This window comes from Schistocerca nitens, chromosome 3, assembly GCF_023898315.1.
Source record: "Schistocerca nitens isolate TAMUIC-IGC-003100 chromosome 3, iqSchNite1.1, whole genome shotgun sequence".
NCBI classification, from domain to species: domain Eukaryota; kingdom Metazoa; phylum Arthropoda; class Insecta; order Orthoptera; family Acrididae; genus Schistocerca; species Schistocerca nitens.
This window is the reverse complement of record NC_064616.1, coordinates 445430269-445446676: the sequence shown is the minus strand read 5'-3', so window position 1 is coordinate 445446676 and position 16408 is coordinate 445430269. Positions and strand designations below refer to the sequence as shown.

The 16408-nt window shown below is 43.7% G+C and overlaps 1 long non-coding RNA gene across 1 annotated transcript in view; it reads right to left on the bottom strand.

Annotated features, from left to right (window-relative positions):
- Nucleotides 1-16408, bottom strand: part of LOC126249623 (uncharacterized) — an 86679-nt gene that overhangs the window by 61354 nt on the left and 8917 nt on the right. Inside the window, exon 2 of the long non-coding RNA XR_007545632.1 lies at nucleotides 4473-4598. This is a non-coding gene — a long non-coding RNA (uncharacterized LOC126249623). The remainder of the gene's footprint in view (nucleotides 1-4472; nucleotides 4599-16408) is intronic.

Genomic DNA, 16408 nt, shown 5'->3' with positions numbered 1-16408 from the left:
GATGTCACCAAGATGGTCCCGAGCATGAAGGGCTGCCATATTGGATGGCAGAAGTAAATTTGATCAACAGCAAACCCGACCACGTCTTACTGAGACACTTCAGTTCGCCTAACTTGTCTTTGATATTTTCCACAAAAAATAATGGCTTGGTGGCGATTAATGTGTCCCTGTCACTCCCAGTGCAGACCAGGTAGCGGAGAACGTGTTTCACCCCAAGCTGGCGAGCCTGCCCCCCCCCTCCTAGGGCGTGGCCAACGAAGGGAAGGCCAGGGGTCGTAAAAAGAGCAGCATTAAATGATCCGCTGCCAACTGAAGAGATGGACGTAGAAGAATGATCAGTTTTTTGGAGCTTGAGGAAGAGGGGTGGGAGGTTAGGAGAGGAATCCACACCCGAAGGAAATTCAGCCTGGGAAGGAAGAATGGGCCACAATACCGCAATAGCTCAGGGACCCATGTGCACTACTCATGAACTCACAAAAAAGGCGTGAGCCCCAAGGAGGTGCGGGGTGATGGACTATAAAACCTCATGCCACTATCCATTCTTCTCTTATTGGGTTGTCCATCGGTCTACTGCCCATTACCACTTAAAAATGGCACAATTATCTTTAGGTAGACTATGCCTGAATCTTTTCAGCTCTTTCTACAAATTCGTTACTGTAAAGCAACATTCTTGTTTTCCCTTTGGTGATCTATGCAGTGTTTTTCCTTGCTGACCTATGTATACAGGGTGTAAAATAAAAAGGTATGGCCCAACTTATAGGAAACATTCCTCACACCAAGCAGAAAAAAGTATCTTATTTAGACACAAGTTTGTGAATGCTTTAGTCCCATATAATAATTTAATTTGCACAATTCTTCATAAAACGTAAATAATGTGAAACATACAAGTACACATTGCAGCAAACCATACGAAACTTTCTTACACAAAATGTTCAAAATGTAATCTTGGTTATGCCTGGAAAGATAAAATTCTTATTATATTTACTCACTTCCAGTATGCTGGATGGCAATAGGCAGCAATTTACTACGATTCAATGAAATTGCGAAACATCAAGGTGCACAAGAAGTTTGTTTTTATTTAAATGGTGACAAGTTTCGGACTTTAGTCGACTATCAAGCCATCCACATATGTCCTACCATAACATCAAAATGTTTGTACACTGTCCACATTGTTTGTATGAACGAATAAGTGCAAGGCACTATTTGCATATGACAGTCCAGGGGTGTTGTGCAGTAAAAAATGTTTATCATATATAAAAGAAAATTTTTGTCTTTCACAAGTGGTTGGGTTGTTTTTGGGGGAGGAGACTAGACAGCGAGATCATCGGTCTCATCGGATTAGGGAAGGAAGAGGAAGGAAGTCGGCCGTGCCCTTTCAAAGGAACCATCCCGGCATTTGCCTGGAGCGATTTAGGGAAATCACAGAAAACCTATATCAGGATGGCCGGATGCGGGACTGATTCACAAGTGGATGCTTATTTTGTTTCTAACCAAACATCTTTCACCTATTCATACCAGGCATAATAAGTGATTTTGAGTTTTCTATTCTTTTCATGAATCCATGGATTCTTATGTAGGCAGTAGATGTCTACTGAATAGGTTTCCAATTGATAGGGCATCACATTTATACAATTCACTACATATAAAATTTCCTGCTGCACATTGCACGTAGTGTTGCTCATTTGCTGTAGGGTTAACCCCCCCCCCCCTCCTCGCATCAGTGCATCTGAGATTCAGTGCGTTGGTGCATATATCAAAGCCTAACAGAAGGCATTTTGAACATTTCATTCTCTGTGTTCTATTTTTGTGCATTCTCTGTGTTATTGTACTACAAAGAACTGTAGACAAGAAGCTGTAACATGAAATACTGCATTTCCAGATCCATGATACTTTAATTTCTTCTCCATAAAGGCACGAGTTATTAAGATTGGGTCATTTACAGCTTCCAATAGTTTAATTGGCCAAAAGGTAAAGAATAAAATTCCACAACAGGATAATAACTGACAATGAGTTCCCATCCATTATTACCCATAACACGATTGCTTTTCAATAAATTTGTTTTGTGATGTGCAAAGTAAGAGCTCAATTCTATTTTTACTAGTGCATTTTTGTTGCTTAATATCAATTGAGGTAAATGAGATTTATTTGCCCAATTAATTTGGAGATTCTACATCTAAATATACTATAAACCACTTGAAACATCTTTTCTAAATAAAGTAACAGCACTTTAACCTAAATGGCTGCACATGGTGCAAATTTCAACAAACCCTTGAGAACATATTTCAGTACAATCAAAATTTGCCTCCAGCCAATATCAATAATTTATTCCCCAATAACATATTACTATATCAAATAATAAGTGTAAAGTAATTTATTTTCTCTTAGACTTGGGTAACAGGGAGTGAACTTGCAAAAAGAACATATTAAACTAAAAGTGAGTGACAGAAAAATTCTGAAGGCCAAAAAGCAGTAAAAAGTAACATGACTCAAGAACTGCTGCAGATCTATATGGGATGTACTACTCTCCTTTAGTTGGTGTTGGTTCATTGGTTGATTGGGTGATTTAAGAAAGGGACCAAACTAATAGGTCATAAGTCCCTTTGTCCGCGAACAGACAGGTCTACATGACTGTACATCACAGGTGGTCTGCCCACCTAGGGACCAGCTGGAAACCCCTGAAAGCAGAGTGCAATGAAGGGACACACATTGCCCCCCCCCCTCCTCCCACCCCGCACCCCTCCCCTTACCAGAGTTACCCCAGTCCAAAATTGCCTAGGAAAGACTAGCAACACAGACATCGCAAGAGGAGCACAGATAGACAAAAGACAAACAATTCAAACAGACCATATCTGAGGGGGGAGAAAGAGCAAATGAGCAGGTAGAATGAGTGCCACGTTGGACCACTGGGACCAGACAGATGCAGCCCGGTCCACCCAAATGAGGCAACAGTGTATTCTGCGATCCCCTCGATGGGCTGATAAGGATAAGAAGCCATCCCTTCAAGTGAGTGGTAAAGGCCAACTTCATGATTAAAATGTGAAACTAAGTCTGCCACTGAGGCATTGTCTCCTAACACCAGGGATAGCGAGTCTGTGAGATTAAGAGTCTGCTGCAGAGTGGCTAGGTTGGGGCAGTCCAGCAAAATGTAGACCACCATCAAAAGGTAACCACAATGACAGTGGGGTGGGTCCTCACGGCAGAGGAGATGACCATAAGTCAGTCAAGTTTTGCTGATGCAAAGCAAGCAAACGGCAGTAGAGTCCTTGTGAGAGGCCTGCATGGAGGACCTCCATAGCTTTGTAGTCTCCTTTATAATTTGTAGTTTGTTAAGTGGAGTCAGAGTTACCCATTCCAAATTCCTAAAACTTGACAGCATAATACTGATCAGACATCTGTTTCCAGAATACCAATCTCAAAAGTCGGCTTACTGGTAGTCAGTATGGCTGGGCTATCAGTGGATTCATTTCCTGGGGTCCCAATGTGGTCACTGAGCATCCACACTGTTCAAGGGAAAGGCAGGATTCCCTGAATCCTGGATAGCCAAAACCACAGGATGGTGAGGGAAAGTGATTGAGGGGTCATTTCATGTCAATTCAACGCACCTCTCAACCTGACCCTCTCAGATTTCTTTCAAATTTGGTGCATTCAATGACTCAGGTAAGAGATGGACAAATCCAATTTGCAGATGTATATTACAACATTGAAGAAAGTTACAGGTCTGAAAGTTTAGAATTTATCCTAAATTTACATGCGTATGTCACAGCATAAACAACTGCAATTCTGGTTCTAATTCTGTTACAGCAATGAAAATGGTACCATTGGAAAGCTAACGAATAGACCTTTACATTGATATGCTACATGGCAGGTGTCTGAGAATTTTCACACTAACGGTCACTGACCTTGACCTTTGATATCTCAAAACACCTGATCTTCAATTTTGTTGAAAAAAATATATTTAATTGCTCCAGTATGTTACTTTAAATATAGTAAATATCAAGATGGCATACCAAAGGCATCATGCACAAAAAATTATTTTGTCAACTTAAGTACACCATCAACATGCAGTAAGCAGTTATGTATCCAGTTCTTTAATATTTCTAGCTGTCAACAGCCAATGATACACTTATTTCAACCAATCAACATTAGCCTGTTTTAGTGAACAGCTAATCAGAGAGACTCTTATTTCAACTAGTCACCATTAGTCCACTGATCTCCATGTATTATGCAAATTTTGTTTTATGGCTGTGGCTTGTTTAACAAAGTGCAGTGTAAATGTGTCGTAAAGTAATATTTAGTAAAAAATGGATTTCAAGTCAAAACTGTATTGTTGCAATCCGTTTAGGGAAGAAGGTAATGCAAGAGTGCAGAAGAATTTAAGGAATGTTCAGGAGTGGGTGATAAACAAATATCCTAATGTATTGTTAGGTGGAAAAATTTGCAGTAAATGTAGAAAATAAATATCGCAAACCCACCAATCACTGCAGATGTTGCCACAGTTGTGCCAGGTACTTCCAGAGAAGATTTAAGTAAAGATTAAGTAGCATCAGATCTGGCACTTGATGCTTTAAATAGTAGCCTTCAGTATTTCGGTGGATCTCCTGTGAAGAAAAAGAGGCTTCAGAATGAGAAAAAGTACCCAAAGCAAAAACTGAAAAAAATAACCTCTGCGTTGGAGCATACGTACGTGGCACAACCGGAAAAAGAAGAGAGTGATAATGGAGAAAGTGAAATTATCACTCAGCTGAAAGGTAAGTTTCACAATTCAAACCGTATGTGCAACAAAACAAATTGTAACCGCATTTCCAAAGAGTTGGAGTATAACGAAAACTATGAAAGAATTTTCTGCTTCAGATTACATGGTATGGGGAGCAATACAGTTAGTAGCAGAACATGGTATATTCGTGACACCAAATCCAAAGCCAGGTAAGACATGTGAGAAAACTGTTCAGTGTGTGCGTGATTTTTACTGTGATCATGACATGAGCCATATGATGCTAGGAAGAAAAGACTTTACTTCCAAAGAGTTGGAGTATAAGGAAAACTATGAAAGAATTTTCTGCTTCAGATTACATGGTACAGAGAGCAATAGAGTTAGTAGCAGAACATGGTATATTAGTGACACCACTGTTCAGTCTGTGTATGATTTTTACTGTGATGACGTGAGCCGTATGATGCCAGGAAGAAAAGACTTCGTGTCTGTGAAAGAGAATGGAATTACAGTACATAAACAAAAGCAGCTAGTGTTGGATAACCTTAAGGAACTGTATGCATATCCCAAAGATAAATACCCAGATAAAAATATTGGATTCTCCAAATGTCGTGAGTTGCGGCCAAAGCACTGTATTCTTGCCAATGTCAGTGGAACCCATGCTGTTTGTGTGTGTGTCTTGCACCAGAATTTCAAGTTAATGATTGAAGGTTGTAAACTTAAAGCACTAACAAAGACTGAAGAATACACATTACCATCATACAAGCACTGTGTAGCATTTATTACATGTAATCCTGCACTACCAGCATGTTTCTTAGGTTCGTGTCCCTATTGTCCAGGCGTGACAAGACTAACTGATTATCGGTATAGTCTGTTTGGTAAGAATTGCATTGACAAAATTGCATATAAGAGTTGGTTAACTACAGACAGGGTAGTTCTAGAGGCTATAACAAAGTCAATAGATGATTTCATTGAGGTGTTTGCATAGAGGTTACAACAGCTCCTACTGCACTCTTATCTCCCAGCAGCAGTCACATTTCTATAAAATTGCTAAAGAAGGTCTCAAAGTAAATGAGTTTCTTGTTCTTTGTGACTTTGCAGAAAATTACTCCTTCACCATTCAGGATGAGATACAAGGATTCCACTGGAATAATTCACAGGCTACAATTCACCCATTTGTAGCTTACTACAGAGACTCAAGCACTAATGAAATATGATATGTAACATACGTGGAAATATCTGACAGTGTGTGTTTATTCTTTCCAGACAAATTTCATCAATTTCTTAAAATGTCAGTTTTCAAATTCAAAGCACATTTATTACTTTTTGGATGGATGTGCTGCCCAATACAAAAACAGAAAGAACTTTATGAATCCGTCCTACCATCAATAAGATTTTGATGTTACAGCAGAATGGCATTTTTTTGCTACAGTGCATGGTAAAGGACCTTGTGACAGGGTAGCAGTGACTGTAAAGAGATTAGCAAGGCTTGCCAGCCTCAAGTGACCTTACGAAAATCATATTTTGACATCACGACAGTTGTTTGAGTGATGCAAGGAAAATATTCCTTCGTGTGTCTTCCATTATACATCGGTTTCCCATCATGATGAAGATATGGCAAAGCTGAAACAATGTTTCAAAAATACAAGGATGATTCCAGGTACCTATAAGCTTCATTGTGTAATACCTGTTAACAAAGGTTTAGTAAAGACAAAGACATATTCTGCTTCTTTAGTGAGTAGAGAAGAGTCAGTGATTGCTATGGCGAATGAAATGCTGTTAACAAATATACATGGATTTGTTGCCTGTAGTATGACAGTCATTGGTGGGTTGCATATGTCTTACAAACATGTGAAGAAACAGATGAAGTGAAGGTCAACTTCTTGCATCTACATGGACCATCTCCGTCATTTGTGTTTCCTGCCAAACCAGACACTTGTGTCATCTGAAAATGTGACATTATCACAAGAGTGGATCCAGTGACACCAACTGGAAGGACATACAATCTCCCTGCATCAGACCTGGCAAACATTAACAATTTAGTTGGAGAATTGTGAGGAGAGATCTAATAACTTTTCATTGCCTTTTCATTACAACTGTAATGTAAATAATGTAATGTAATGTAAATAATTCATAATACCACTATAATAATGTAAACCATATTTTTGTACAATATTACTTATGGGTTGTACTTTATCATAATTTGTGTTTCATATATGTGTGTTACCTTCTTCATTTCGGAGTGTATTGATGCTGACAAAATAATTTTTAGTGCATGTTGCCTTTGGTGTGCCATCTTAATATTTACCATTTACTGGAACAATTAAACATATTTTTTTCAAAAAAACTGAAGAAAGGGTGTTTTGAGGTATTCAAGGTGAAAGGTAAGGTCGATGACCCTTAGAATGAAAATTCTCAGAAATTTGCCCTGTAACATATCAATGTAAAGGTCTACTTGTTAGCTTTACAATGGTCGCAGGGTTAATTGAGTCCTTAGGGCCATGTGAACGGTCCAGGCGAAGCTGCGGCCTAGGTGTACACCATGGAGGTGTTCATGAATGAACCTCAAGTATAAGTGACAAAGGAAAGAACTCCAGATCGGAGAGAAGGAATTGCACACGAATTGCAATTGTAAGCCCTGACCTGGGCTGCTGATGTGGGAGATGAACCTCCGTGGGCAGGAATAGGAGATGGTAATTTGGATATGCATGAGAACTATGAACATGTGCAACGTAACTGGAGAGCAATTGGACACGCCTAGGGACTCTGGCCTCCACCAGGACGCTGGTCACCGGACTCGTTCTAAAAGCTCCTGTCACTAGGTGAATGCCACAGTGGTGCACTGGGTCAAGTAAACGCAACGCTGAGGATGTTGCCGAACCATAAACCAGACTCCCATAGTCAAGGCGGAACTGAACAAGGGCTCTGTAGAGCTGCAGCAGCATAGAGCGGTCTGCACCTCAGTTGGTGTTGCTCAGGAAGCGGAGGGTATTGCGGTGCTGCCAGCACTTCCGCTTAAGTTGACAGAGGTGAGGAAGCCAAGTCAATCGGGCATAAAAAACCAGTCCTAAGAATCGGTATGTCTCCACTACGGTGAGTGGATCATCATTAAAGTAAAGTTATGGTTCTGGATGAATGGTACGCCTCTGACAGAAGTGCATAACACACGACTTTGCGGCCGAAAACTGGAAACCGTGGGCTAGAGCCCATGACTGCGCCTTGTGGATGGCTCCCTGCAGGCGCCCTCAGCAACACCAGAACTGGTGGAGCAGCACGAAATGCAGAACTCGTCTGCATACAGAGAAGGTGAGACGGATGGCCCTACAGCTGCTGCTAGACCGTTAATGGTCACTAAAGATAGAGATACACTCAATACGGAGCCCTGCAGGACTCCATTCTCCTGGATATGGGGGGGAGGAGGGGGGGGGGGACTACGCGAGGCATCAACTTGGATACGGAAAGTACGAAGCGACAGGGAACTGTGGATAAAAATCGGGAGTGGGCCTTGGAGACTCCACTCATATAATGTGGCAAGGATATTATGGCCCCAGGTTGTGTCATATGCTTTTCGTAAATCAAAAAAGATGGCAATCAGGCATCTGAAAAAGACTGTTCGGATGGCAGACTTGAGGGACACAAGATTATCAGTGGCAGAGTGACCTGGCGGAAGCTGCCCTGACATGGAGCCAGTAGGCCATGTGACTCCAGGACCAAACCCACCCAACCGTCGACACACCATACGTTCCAGCAGCTTACAAAGAATGTTGGTGAGGCCGATGGGCCGATAGCTATCCACATCGAGCAGGTTTTTACCGGGTTTAAGCACTGGAATGGTGGTGCTCTCCCGCCATTGTGATGGAAAGACGCCATCATACCAGATCCAGTTGAAGATGACAAGGCGATGTCGCTTGCAGTAAGGTGACAAATGCTTAACCATCTGACTGTTGATCCGATCTGGCCCAGGAGCTGTGTCGGGGCAATGTGCTAGGGCACTGAGAAGCTCCCACTCTGTAAATGGGGCATTATAGGATTCACTGTGGCATGTAGCAAAGTAGAGGACTTTCCTTTCCATCTGCTGTTTGAGGGTGCGAAAGGCTGAGGTGTAGTTCTCTGATGCAGAGCATAGAGCAGAGTGCTCAGCAATCGCGTTTGCGTCGGTAGATAACACACCATTTATGTTAATGCCAGAGACACCTATTGTGGTCTGGTACCCAAAAAGATATCTGATTTTCATCCAGACTTGGGAAGGTGATGTATGGCACCCAATGGTCAAGACGTACCTCTCCCAACACTCCTGCTTCCATCTTTCGATAAGCTGCGAACGTGGGCACGGAGCCGCTTAAAGGCTATGAGATGCTAGAGGGAAGGGCGCCCGCTTATGCCGCTGTAGAGCTCGCTGACGCTCCTTATTTGCCTGAGCAACTTCTGGTGACCACCAAGGAATCGCCTTTCGCCGGGCGCACCCTAAAGTGCGAGGGATCGTGTTTTCCAATGCAATAAAGATTGTTGTAGTCACCTGCTCAACCATCACATCGATGTTACCATGTGGGGGAGAGTCAATGGTGACCGCAGAAGTGAAAGTTTTCCAGTCTGTCTTGTTTAAAGCCCATCTGGACAGGCGTCCGTGGACGTGACCCCGGGGCAGTGACAGGAAGATTGGGAAGTGGTTGCTACCACACAGGTCCTGGGCTGGAAATGGATAAATCAATGGCCGTGTAACTACCATGAGACACACTGAATTGTGTGGCAGCCCCAGTATTTAAGGGGCAGAGGTCGAACTGAGACAGTAAAGTTTCGATATATCTCTGCCTTGGCCAGTAAGCATGGTGCCACCCCACATGGGGTTATGGGTGTTAAAATCTCCCAAAAGTAGGAAAGCTTTAGGGAGTTGATCAATCAGTGCAGCTAATACATTCAGGGGTACTGCACCATCTGGAGGAAGATATACATTTCAGACAGTTATTTCCTGCATCGTTCTTATTCTGACAGGCACAGCTTCAAGAGGGGTTTGAAGGAGCACAGTTTCACTACAGACCGAGTTTAGGTCATAAATGCAAACTCCACCTGACACTCGATTATAGTTGCTACGGTTCCTGTAATATCCCCTACAGCCGCGGAGGGCAGGGGGCCATACTGCCAGGAACCAGGTTTCCTGGAGGGCAATGCAGAAAGCAGGTGTAAAGCTTAACAGCTGCCGAAGCTCAGCCAGGCGGTGGGAAAAACTGCCGCAATTCCACTGAAGGATGAAGTCATCGTGAGACTGGGAAGGCATGGAACATTCAGTGAGGCAGTTTACACCTCAGGGTCACCTGCTGCCACTGGCTTTTTGCCAGAGCAGTCTATATCCATTGTGTCTGAGGGTCTGGCGAGATCTAGGTCCTCAGCAGACACCAGAATCTCCACCTTATCCCCAGACGCACAGCTTGTAGGTACATCTACATCTACATCCATACTCCGCAAGTCACCTGACGGTGTGTGACGGAGGGTACCTTGAGTAGCTCTATTGGTTCTCCCTTCTATTCCAGTCTCGTATTGTTCGTGGAAAGAAAGATTGTCGATATGCCTCTGTGTGAGCTCTAATCTCTCTGATTTTATCCTCATGGTCTCTTCACAAGATATACGTAGGAGGGAGCAATATACTGCTCGACTCCTCGGTGAAGGTATGTTCTCGAAACTTCAACAAAAGCCCGTACCAAGCTACTGAGCATCTCTCTTGCAGAGTCTTCCACTGGAGTTTATCTATCATCTCCATAATGCTTTTGAGGTTACTAAATGATCCTGTAATGAAGCATGCTGCTCTCCGTTGGATCTTCTCTATCTCTTCTATCAACCCCATCTGGTACGGATACCACACTGGTGAGCAGTATTCAAGCAGTGGGCGAACAAGTGTACTGTAACCTGCTTCCTTTGTTTTTGGACTGCATTTCCTTAAGATTCTTCCAATGAATCTCAGGCTGGCATCTGCCTTGACAACGATTAATTTTATTTGGTCATTCCATTTTAAATCACTCCTAATGCCTACTCCCAGATAATTTATGGAATTAACTGCTTCCAGTTGCTGACCTGCTGTATTGTAGCTAAATGATAAAGGATCTTTCTTTCTATGTATTCGCAGCACATTAGACTTGTCTACATTTAGATTCAATTGCCATTCCCTGCACCATGTGTCAATTCGTTGCAGATCCTTCTGCATTTCAGTACAATTTTCCATTGTTACAACCTCTCGGTATACTACAGCATCATCTGCAAAAGCCTCAGTGAACTTCTGATGTTATCCACAAGGTCATTTATATATATTATGAATAGCAATGGTCCTACGAAACTCCCCTGCAGCACACCTGAAATCACTCTTACTTTGGAAGACTTCTCTCCATTGAGAATGACATGCTGCATTCTGTTATCTAGCAACTCTTCAATCCAATCACACAATTGGTCTGATAGTCCATATGCTCTCACTCTGTTCATTGAACGACTGTGGGGAACTGTATCAAACGCCCTGCGGAAGTCAAGAAACACGGTATCTACCTGGGAACCTGTGTCTATGGCCCTCTGAGTCTCGTGGACGAATAGCGCGACCTGGGTTTCACACGATCGTCTTTTTCGAAACCCATGCTGATTCCTACAGAGTAGATTTCTCGTCTCCAGAAACGTCATTATACTCTAACATAGCGGTAGTGGTGATGTGGGTGCCACCACAATTTTCTTGGTATTAGGGGTCTTCTTTTTGGACTTTTCTCGCTGCTCCTTGGGTTTCTCTGGCTGGGAGGGTTTCACTGATTCAGTCTCCAGAACTGAGGATGGCTGTGAAGCCCTATGACCAGCTGCTTTTGGGCTCTTCAGCCACTGGCAGGTGTCATCTTTCCCATTAGCAGAAACCTGGGAAGGGAGTGACCCAAGGGACCCCTTCCTAGCAAGAGGAGCCAAATAAGACTTATACTTCTCTGGCTGAGAAGTGGAGACTGGTGTCCCCGATGGTTGGGGGGGGGGGGGGGGGGGCAGTGCTCCCGAGGTAGGTGGTGCAGGAGCAACAGAGGGGAAGTCCCCCACCATCAAGGGGGCAGGTGTAGCCTTCTGGCTCTGAGAGCCGACTGAAATTCGCAGAACTGATGGGGCTACAACTGTTTTCATAGCAGCGGCATATGAGGAGGTCATAGCCACAGGATGTAGGTGCTCATATTTTCTCTTAGCCTCAGTGTGGGTAAGTCGGTCCAGGGTCTTGTATTCCATTATTTTCCTCTCTTTCTGTAAAATCCTGCAGTCTGGCAAGCAAGGTGAATGATGCAAGCCGCAGTTGACACAGATGGGAGGTGGGGCACATGGATTATTGGGACTTGATGGATGTCCACGATCTCAACATGTGATGCTGGAAGTACAGCGGGAAGACATATGGCCGAACTTCCAGCACTTGAAGCACTGCATTGGGGGAGGGATATATGGCTTGACATCACAGCAGTAGACCATGACCTTGACCTTCTCAGGTAAGGTATCACCCTCAAGGCCAAGATGAAGGCACTGGTGGCAACCTGATTATCCCTCGGACCCCGATGGACATGCCACATGAAATGATCATCTCACCGCTCTAAATTGGCACGCAGCTCATCGTCAGACTGCAAAAGAAGGTCCCTGTGGAAGATAATACCCTGGACCATATTTAACCTCTTATGTGTTGTGATGGCAACAGAAAGCACCGAAGCTGAAATCGTTACAGGTACGGAAAGCTGGCTGAAGCCAGAGATAAATTCTGCGAAAATTTTTATAAAGGCACAGATGGTGTTTAGAAAGGATAGATTGCATGCAACCGGTGTTGGCGTGTTTGTCGCTGTTAGTAGTACTTTATCCTGTAGTGAAATAGAAGGGGATAGATAGTTCCTGTGAATTATTATGGGTGGAGGTTATACTCAACAACCGAGCTAGGTTAATAATTGGCTCCTTTTACCGCCCTCCTGACTCAGCAGCATTAGTGGCAGAGCAACTGAGAGAAAATCTGGAATACATTTCACATAAATTTCCTCAGCATGTTATAGTCTTAGGTGGAGATTTCAGTTTACCAGATATAGACTGGGACACTCAGATGTTTAGGATGGGTGATAGGGACAGAGCATCGAGTGACATTATACTGAGTGCAGTATCCGAAAATTAACTCGAGCAATTAAACAGAGAACCAACTCGTGGAGATAACATCTTGGACCTACTGATAACAAATAGACCCGAACTTTTTGAATCTGTAAGCGCAGAACAGGGAATCAGTGATCATAAGGCCGTTGCAGCATCCCTGAATATGGAAGTAAATAGGAATATAAAAAAAGGGAGGAAGGTTTATCTGTTTAGCAAGAGTAATAGGAGGCAGATTTCAGACTGCCTAACAGATCAAAACGAAAATTTCTGTTCCGACACTGACAATGTTGACTGTTTATGGAAAAAGTTCAAGGCAATCATAAAATGCGTTTTAGACAAGTATGTGCCGAGTAAAACTGTGAGAGACGGGAAAAACCCACCGTGGTTCAACAACAAAGTTAGGAAACTACTGCGAAAGCAAAGAGAGCTTCACTGCAAATTTAAATGCAGCCAAAACCTCTCAGACAAACAGAAGCTAAACGATGTCAAAGTTAGCGTAAGGAGGGCTATGTGTGAAGCGTTCAGTGAATTCTAAAGTAAAATTCTATGTACCGACTTGACAGAAAATCCTAGGAAGTTCTGGTTTTTCAGGAAGTGGATCTAAACAGCATATCCAGACACTCTGGGATGATAATGGCATTGAAACAGTGGATGACACGCGTAAAGCTGAAATACTAAACACCTATTTCCAAAGCTGTTTCACAGAGGAAGACCGCACTGCAGTTCCTTCTCTAAATCCTCGCACGAATGAAAAATTGGCTGACATTGAAATAAGTGTCCAAGGATTAGAAAAGCAACTGAAATCACTCAACAGAGGAAAGTCCATTGGACCTGACGGGATATCAATTAGATTCTACACAGAGTACACGAAAGAACTTGCCCCCCTTCTAACAGCCGTGTACCGCAAGTCTCTAGAGGAACAGAAGGTTCCAAATGATTGGAAAAAAGCACAGGTAGTCCAGTTTTCAAGAAGGGTCGTCGAACAGATGTGCGAAACTATAGGCCTTTATCTCTGACATCGATCTGTTGTAGAATTTTAGAACATGTTTTTTGCTCGCGTATCATGTCATTTCTGGAAACCCAGAATCTACTCTGTAGGAATCAACATGGATTCCGGAAATAGCGATCGTGTGAGACCCAACTCGCTTTATTTGTTCATGAGACCCAAAAAATATTAGATACAGGCTCCCACGTAGATGCTTCCGGAAAGCGTTCAATACAGTTCTGCACTGTCGCCTGATAAACAAAGTAAGAGCCTACGGAATATCAGACCAGCTGTGTGGCTGGATTGAAGAGTTTTTAGCAAACAGAACACAGCATGTTGTTCTCAATGGAGAGACGTCTAGAGATGTTAAAGTAACCTCTGGCGTGCCACAGGGGAGTGTTATGGGACCATTGCTTTTCACAATATATATAAATGACCTAACAGATAGTGTTGGAAGTTCCATGTGGCTTTTCGCAGATGATGCTGTAGTATACAGAGAAGTTGCAGCATTAGAAAATTGCAGCGAAATGCAGGAAGATCTGCAGCAGATAGGCACTTGGTGCAGGGAGTGGCAATTGACCCTCAACATAGACAAATGTAATGTATTGTGAATACACAGAAAGAAGGATCCTTTACTGTATGGTTATATGATAGCGGAACAAACACTGGCAGCAGTTACTTCTGTAAAATATCTGGGAGTATGCGTACGGAACGATTTGAAGTGGAATGAACGTATAAAATTAATTGTTGGTAAGGCGGGTGCCAGGTTGAGATTCATTGGGAGAGTCCTTAGAAAATGTAATCCATCAACAAAGGAGGTGGCTTCCAAAACACTCGTTCGACCTATACTTGAGAATTGCTCATCAGTGTGGGATCCGTACCAGGTAGGGTTGACAGAGGAGATAGAGAAGAGCCAAAGAAGAGCGGTGCGTTTCGTCACAGGGTTATTTGGTAAGCGTGATAGTGTTACGGAGATATTTAGCAAACTCAAGTGGCAAACTTTGCAAGAGAGGTGCTCTGCATCGTGGTGTAGCTTGCTGTCCAGGTTTCGAGAGGATGCATTTCTGGATGAGGTATCGAATATATTGCTTCCCCCTACTTATACCTCCAGAGGAGATCACGAATGTAAAATTAGAGAGATTCGAGTGTGCACGGAGGCTTTCCGGCAGTCGTTCTTCCCGCGAACCATACGCAACTGGAACAGGAAACGGAGGTAATGACAGTGGCACGTAAGGTGCCCTCCTCCACACACCGTTGGGTGGTTCGCGGAGTATAAATGTAGATGTAGAAACATCTTCCAACTTGTTACAAACGAGTAATGCCCGTGACTGGGTAGAGGATGCTGTTTTTATCAAGACTGACCCAGATTGCATTTTGGACAGGCCCTCCACCTCCCCAAACTTGTCCTCTAAATGACAAAAAACTGTGGCCTCACGGAAACAAAGGAGTACCCATCAGTTCTTGTACATACGAGGTACTGGGGTGAATAAGGTTTGCTGCCATTCTTAGCCTGGCGTTCCTCCCATGGTGTGGCCAGGGAGAGGTACAATTTAGGATCATACCAACTTGCGTTGTACTGAGACTTGGAACACTTAGAGACTGTTGGTGTTTGATCACCAGCAAGGGATGATGTGGTATGCTTCATCACGCGTCATCTGTCCTGATGCCACCCACTCCGACCAAGGGCCCTTCCCACGGCAGCCACCCAGCCTCAGCAAGGGCCACCTGGCAGGATGGCCATTGCCGGGTGTCCCGATGCCCCAGAGTGACAGGCATCTACTCCGTGGCATACACCGGAAGTTAACGGTGCAGGCATCAGCAGAGCGATTCGTGTGTTGTCAGGGGGCTACAACAACCAACAGGACGCATGGTGGCCCCACCACAACGGACTGCCTACCGTGCTGGATATGAGGTGCAAAGAAGTCTACGGTCATCATTGGCGCAACAAGTGACACTGCATAGTGCATGATGGAGAACACACCTAGGAAGGCATCCTCGTCCAAGAGATGTAGAATGAGCTGGACTGAAATGTGACAAAGAGAAAGTGGGCTACACATCTCAAGGCACGATGGACACGATGCAGCATAAAAGGTACCCTTCTCCAATTGGCTCGCTCTTCGGGAATATTTTGAAAAATGGAGGTCAAACCCTACAGGGGACCATCACATAAAGGCTGAAACGTGCGAGATTCCTTTTAGTCACCTCTTATGACAGTCAGGAATATCTCGGGCCTATTCTAACCCCTGAACCCACAGGGGGAGATAGGAAATTTTGGATAAAAATCTGGAGTGGGCCCCGGAGACCCCACTCATATAATGTGGCAAGGATATGATGTCGCTAGGTCATGTTGTAAGCTGTTCATAAATAAAAAAAGACGGCAACCTGGTGTTGGCATCTGGAAAAGACTGTTCAGATGGCAGACTCGAGGGAAACTATATTATCAGTGGTAGAGCGACCCTGGTGGAAACCGCCCTGGCATGGAGCCAGTAGGTCACATGACTCCAGGGGCCAACAAAACTGCCAACTTACCATACATTCTAACAGCTTACAAAGAACGTTTGTGAGGCTGATGGGCCAATAGCTAACCACATCAAGTGGGT